Raw genomic sequence first — 7514 nt, 5'->3', positions numbered from 1 at the left:
AAAGGGCAACGTCCAGAAGCAAGGGGTGGACTTCGAAGAGGTGTTCGCGCCGGTGGTAGGGTTGGAATCCGTCCGCCAGTTGTTGGCGATCACGGACATCACTCCTGGGAAGTCCACCACATGGACATGAAGTTCGCTTTCCTCAACGGAGAGCTGAAGGAGATCATCTACGTCTGACAACCACCTGGCTTCATCGATAATGACACCCCGGCAAGGTACTGCACCTGCACAAGGTGCTCTACCGGCTTCGACAAGCACCACGAGCCTGGAACAAGAAGCTCGACAGTACCCTGTTGTCGCTCAAGTTCAAGCGTTTAGCCTCTTAGCATGGGATGTAGACGTGCGACCACAGTAAGAAGTGGTTGATCATGGGAGTGTAAGTCGATGATCTCATAATCACTTGAGGCGACATGAAAGTTCTTAGAAGATTCAAGAGGGAGATGTTAAAGACCTTCAAGATGAGTGACCTTGGCGTGCTTAGCTACTACCTCGGCATCGAAGTGCTGCAGAGTACTACCGGCATCACCATCTGTCAAGGTGCGTATGCGAAGAAGCTACTAGACATACTTTGGCTGGCAAACAGTAATCTTACAAGGATGCCAATGGAGGCCCGTCTCCAGCTAAGGAAAGTCGGCACTACGCTGGCAGTGACACCAATTATTGTAGCATCGTCGGGAGTCTGCGCTATCTGGTAAACACATGCCCTAACCTTGCCTATTCCATTGGATATGTGAGTAAGTTTATTAAAGCATCAACGGAGGAGGATCTTGTAGCTGTCAAGCACATCTTGCGCTATGTGGCCAGACCAGAGGCTGTGGTGTGAGATACTGGGAGAGGAAGACAGAAGCTTGAGCTGGTCAGCTATAGTGATAGTGACATGGCCGGTGACGTTGATGATCATAAGAGCAACCATGGGATGATTTACTTCCTCTCAGGTGGCGTGATCTGCTGGCAATCAATTAAACAGAAGGTAGCTGCTTTGTCTTCTTGCAAAGCAAAGTACATTGCCGCTACGACGGCGGCCACATAGGGGGTCTGGCTTGCGAGGCTATTGGAGGAGCTGATCGGAAAAGAAGGCAATCCACCAATACTATACATGGACAACAAGGATACGATCTCCTTGATCAAAAACCTAGTTTTGCACAACCGGAGCAAGCACATAGAGATCAGATTCCATTACATTTGGGAGTGTGCAGATCGGGGACTTATCAAGATTGACATCCGAACAAAGGAATAGCTTGGAGACATCTTCACCAAGTGTTTGACGCGAGTGAAATTTGAGGAACTACGCTCAAAGATCGAAGTTCAATCAATAAGGTAGATATACCATAGGTTTTAGAAGAAAATTGTTAAATAAAGCATGTGCAAAGAACTTGCCCTCGAGTGGTAAAAATTCAATTGGCCACTCCAGCCATTTTTAGAGGGTAGATTGGTGCAAATTCATTTGGCCACTTTTGTCATTTTTAGTCTAGGTTTGTTATTTAAATATTGCAATCAAACAAAAAACAAATGTACTAGTTTTTAGCAACAACAATCCATGCTCTCTTGCACTTTCGGTTATTTTCTTCCTGTTCTCACCGGCGGTGAGCTGCTCAGTCAAAAGACAGCAGATGTCATCGATGATGACATGTATGGATTTGTTGGTGTTGCTTAAGGGGTATTTTCTAAGTCTGTTGCATCTCTGTTGGAAGATAAACTTAAATGTTTTTTTTTTTTTTTTGTTTATTTGCTTTTTTTAATTCAGTTTAAACGATTTAATTACGAGGGCATAATTATTCCAGGGAGGGAGAGCAAATAGGGGAGAAATTTTCCGAAGGGAAAGTAAATGGGTGAAAAAAAAATCGTGGGTAGTTAAAGCCAAATTTGCCTCAGGAAATGCTATAAAAAAGCCTTATGTATTCAAAGTAATTGTGCAGAGAGAAATAACAACAAGAGAGAAGAAAAATATTTACTGTCTGAGTTAGTGTGTAATAACCTCTTGAGAAATTCTTTGTCTCCTTGTGTCTCTCTCCCCTTGCGACACCTCCTTTCTTAAAGTTTCGTGAGAATTATCTAAACGTGTTAGATTCAGAGCGAGTGTTTTATTTCGAGGTTGGTATCGGAGCAACTTTAGCTTACTTCATCAAATTGGTATCAGGGCGATTTCAATTCTAACAAATTGGTATCAGGCAGCATTAGTTGGCATTAGAGTTGCGTTCAATTTCTACAATCTCCCTCTTCTTCTAGAGTAATGAACTCTATAACAGTCCGCTTGTTATCGCCAACGCTGCACCAATCCCACTTCTTTTCTTCTTTGAATACGACATCCCTACTTACATTAATTACTTAATGTTGCGGATCATATAATCTGTGTGCCTTGGTTTCATCCTCTACGCCAAAGTACACCATCTTTTGGCTTCTATTATCAAGCCTTGTTATATATGGTTTTGCAGTCTTAACATATGTTGTACAACCAAAGAATCTTAGGTACTCAAAGTGAGGTGTCTTGTCAAACCATGCTTCGTAGGAGATGCAAGCTTCCAGCGCCTCTATCAGTAAATGATTTATAAGATAAACCGCATGTCGTATCGCCTTGCCCCAGAAAATCGCTAGGACTTGCATGCTCTTGAGTAAGCTTCTTGTAGTGTTCATTATGATGCGATTTCTTTCGTAGACTACACCATCTTGTTGTAGAGTGTACAGAGCAGTGAGTTGACGTTTGATACCTTCCTCCATTTGAGAAGTTTTGGGATAAGAACTCGCCATCTCGATTAGTGCCAACGGTTTTCAACTTCTGGTCATACCCATTTTCAACGAATCTTTTGAATTTCTTGAACATAGATTTTCCTTTTTCTTTGAGAATGTACACCACATCCAACAACTATAATCGTCGACAAGTAAAAGAAAATACTTATTACCCCCAATGATGATGGGGTGATCAGACCACACAAATCTGCACGAACCAGTTGCAGTATCACTCAATACAAAAGCTTGTTTGAGTTGGGAACAACTGTCGTGCTTGTTTGAAGACTAGGAAACATTCACATAGCTTGTTTGGATGTAGGATCTTAGGTAGCCCCGTAGCCATCTTCTTCTCTCCCATCGTTTTGAGCGTCTGAAAGTTCACGTGCCTAAGTCTTGCATGTCATAGCCAAACTGGGTTTGCAAATTTCATCAGTAGAGAGGTGGGTTGGTTGGTCTCCAATAGTATCCTGTATAAACGGTTATGCGATCGTTTTACCTACATCAACAAGGTTCCATTTCTATCGAACATCTTGAGGGACGAGCTAGCTAACTCCACTCTGCTTCCTTCTTCCGTCCGCTGACCAAGACAAATAATGTTACTCTTCAAGTTTGGGATATAGTACACATTGATCAGTAAACATTGGTCACCATTCTTGCACTGGAATAAGATGGATCCTTTGCCTTAGATCAGTATAATTAATCCATCGACAAACTTCACATTTCCAATAACTTCTCATCAAGCTCCTTGAACTTTGTTCGATCTCCGGTCAAGTGGTTGCTTGCTTCATTGTCAAGGTACCACATGTCCGTCTCCACTTGATCTTCTCCTTTTATGAGAAGGTTCACCATAACCTTCTCTTCGTTGAGCATCAACAGGTTAGGCATCTTCTTGACTAACATCAGTAGGGGCTCTTGATCTTAGTAAGTGTGAGGTTTCCCTCCACTCGAGCTTCTTCTTGCGGCACTCTACTGCATAGTGCCCATATTTAACACAAGAGTAACACTTGATCATACTATTGTCCTTCTAAGGGATGGAATTATCGTGGGTTTGTAAGCTATTGTCACGACCTCCTCTGCCACCACGTCTGCATCCATGTCAACCACCACGCCGACGACCTTTGTTTTTCTTGTTATGGCTACCACATCCCTTCGTACTTGAAAAAGAAGAGTCAACCACATCATTCCTTTTCATCTGTGCGAGCCACTCCACATATGTGAGTAAGAAGTGTTTCTTCTTCTTTTTGTCTTCATAACAAAAAATTGTCTCCTCATGGACCTTAAGACGAACAAAAACCTTCTCAACTAACATGTTCTTAAGGTCGTCGAACTGCTCGATGGAGGTAACAATTTGCATGAATCTTAGGGAAATAGCTCGACGGAACTTCTTGACTACGAAGATCGATCGATAAGATAAGGAACTTCTTGGAGGTAATAAATTCTATCTCTATAAGATGAGATGTTTTCTATCTATAAAAAAATAGATGATAGATTGTATGTCAAATAGCGACTCTGTGTACCAAATATTAACATATTGATACACATTCAATTTTTGTTCGAACAACGTGAAAAAAATTGAGACAAGAACGATACTCTTATTTGTTGTATTCAGTTCATAATATTTATTTAGGTTAGACTAAAAAAGTATTTTTTATATTCAAAACCCATTAGAAGGAAGGGACATTAGAAATCATATAGAAATGTTAGTCTTGAAAGCCCTAAAAATGCTAAGGTGTATTTGTATAACAACTTGATAGCATTGGATATAACATGCACCTAGGGCATGTCCCTAACTCAACAAACTCTTTTGATACAAATATGTTACTATACATTAACAATGTTTACTATTAAAGTTTAACTATTACCATACTACGTGATCTCTTTCCATTTGAGACAAATTCATATTAAACATTATTTAACTAACCCTTAAAAGAACCTACATTATAACTTGGTTACGAAGCCTATAACCATGAATCATAGCTAGGATACTTTAACTATAAACTTCAATTAACTTTATACAAACCCTTTGCAATTTAACATGCCTTAACACGTCAAATTCATCATTTCAACTCTATAACAGATATAAATTAAATATCAATTCGTAAAAGTGTTTAATCTATAAGCAATACTTTAATGGAGAAATCCAAATAGTTACCGCAAAATCTAAGTTTGATTCAAGCTATTTTTCTCTTTTAAATTTTTCAAAATCTTTCAATTAGTTTCTAACATAAAAAATTATAATAATTGCATTTAACAAACAAAGATGTCAAAGTGAATCAAAATAGATAAAAAATAGTCCAACGGGTCCAATTCAATTCAACCAACAACACTAGTTATTCAACCTCCATTTTCACAAATGGATGTTGAGGTGTCATTTTCCTTCAATTTCCATTTTACATATCATCAAGCTAGATTCTATCCTTAGTTGATGCCTTCACCAAAAGTATAGTGCTCATCTAGATGAATTTAATGAGATAATAATCAAGAAAAATCATTAACTCTAGGAGTAGAATTTTTTGGAGTACATTTTAGAAAATAAAAATAACCTAAAATCATTTTTGTTAACCTAAAATAAATTTATCTAATTTTTCTAAGTGAGTGTCTTAAAGGCTGAATTTCGAAACGAGATTAGAAGGAAAAAATGCTTTAAAAATTCTTAAGAACTCAAGAAGAATATAAAAGAAAATAGTCAAAAATAAAAAATACTATTGAAATTTTTAATTCACAATCTTTCCCTTCTTAATCCTTATGATTGTTTCAAAAATCCATTTTAAATATTTTTTTTAGAAAACCTAAAAATAGCCATCTCCCTTCAACACAAAATTTTGTCTCCCAATGCCAATGAAAAAAAAAAAAATAGGAAAGAGCTAGGCTTGTTTAGAGTAGGGCACAAGAGCTAGACTTGTTTCACATGACATAGGTCACTATATTTTTAGTAGACCGAGTATTCTAGGATCGTGAGCGATAATTAGTTACGTAGACCTTTGTGCTCTCAGAAATTGGATTAGCCTTAAAAAGCGTCGTATAAATATGAGATGTGATTTAAACTACCTAGATACACTAAAAACCATGTAAATCTCCACTACGCCTAAGAAAATTTAAGACAGCTTACAAGTCCATTAATAGAGTGAACAATGTCACTAAAGCCCGACCACCTCCTATTCCCTCTACACCTCAGTAGCACTATTCAAAAACTTAGATCGAACCTCGTAGTGCGCCAACCTATTCACTATTGTGACAATGCAAGCTGACTAATTTTGAGGAATTAAAATTTAGTTCACCCTAGAGATGAGATACACGGTCTAGTTGATCCGCATTGAAAAAATTAGTTCACAATAATATGAGTTGTCAGAAGTGGTATATGAAACCACACCCTCTTACGAGGACCAAAACTCAAATTAGTTCACAATAATATGAGTTGTCAGAAGTGGTATATGAAACCACACCCTCTTACGAGGACCAAAACTTGAGTCTAGCGACTTAGACCACTCGGCCATCCTGACTGCTTATTGTGAGATCTCACATTGGTTTGAGAGGGGAATGAAGCATTCCTTATAAGGGTGTGTAAACGTCTCTCTAGTAGATGCGTTTTAAAACTGTGAGGCTGACGACGATACGTAACAGACTAAAATAGACAATATCCGCTAGCTGTTCGAGAGAGGAACGAAACAATCCTTATAAGGGTGCGGAAACCTCTTCCTAATAGGCACGTTTCAAAACTGTGAGGCTGATGAAAATACCTAATGGGCCAAAATGAACAATGTCTACTAGCACTGAGCTTGGACATTTACAAATGATATTAGAGCTAGTCACCAGACGATGTGCTAGTGAGGACGCTAGGCCCTCAGAAGGGGTGGATTGTGAGATCCCACGTCTACTGAAGAGGGGAAGAAACATTTCTTACAAGGGTTTGAAAATCGATCCCTAGTACATGCGATTTAAAACCGTGAGGCTGACGGCCATACGCAACGAATGAAAACGGACAATATCAACTAGTGGTGGGCTTGAATTGGAAAAGTGATTGCTTGGAATAACTTAGTTGGTTAGAGTGAACAACAAGGTCAAAGGTTCAAGCCCTCCTCCTTTGCATTCTTCTAGCATAAATTTTAAATTAACTTGGTCGTTTGTGACATGTAAGAGAACTAACTCGAAGAGATATTCTCAAAATTTGATGTTTAAAAATCATGTTTTGAAAATTTTAAATCTCTAGTGAGTTCAATTGATATCCACCATGGTACTTTCGACTATTATCCACTTTGGCTAATTAGCCTCACAAATATATATAGTTGTCAAAAATGGGACATAAACCGAGGCCGCCCTCTTACGAGGAGACAATAATATGAGACTTGCATTTTTCCTCACAATAATATGGAGATTATCAGAAGTGGGAATTGAACCTACGCCCTCTTACGAGGACCAAAAATTGAGTCTGGAGCCTTAGACCACTCGGTCATCCTGACTACTAATGGTGTGTCCCTGGATTGGTTTTAGAGGGGAGTTCAGCATTCATATATGGTGTGTAAATGTCTCCATAGTAGACGCGTTTTAAAACTGTGAGGCTGATAACGATACGTAACGGATTAAAATAGATAGTATCTACTAATTGTTGGAGAGAGGAACGAAACAATCCTAATAAGCAGCGAAAACCTCTCTCTAATAGGCGCGTTTTAAAACTGTGAGGCTGATGACAATACCTAACGGGAAAAAATGGACAATGTCTGCTAGTTGTGCGCTTGGACTTTTACGAATGATATAAGAGCTAGTAACCAGGCGATGCGCCAGTGAGGACGCTT

Source organism: Cucurbita pepo, chromosome 16, assembly GCF_057944985.1.
Source record: "Cucurbita pepo subsp. pepo isolate OVF chromosome 16, ASM5794498v1, whole genome shotgun sequence".
Lineage (NCBI taxonomy): Eukaryota > Viridiplantae > Streptophyta > Magnoliopsida > Cucurbitales > Cucurbitaceae > Cucurbita > Cucurbita pepo.
The sequence above is the reverse complement of the archived record's forward strand: the minus strand, read 5'-3'. Positions refer to the sequence as shown.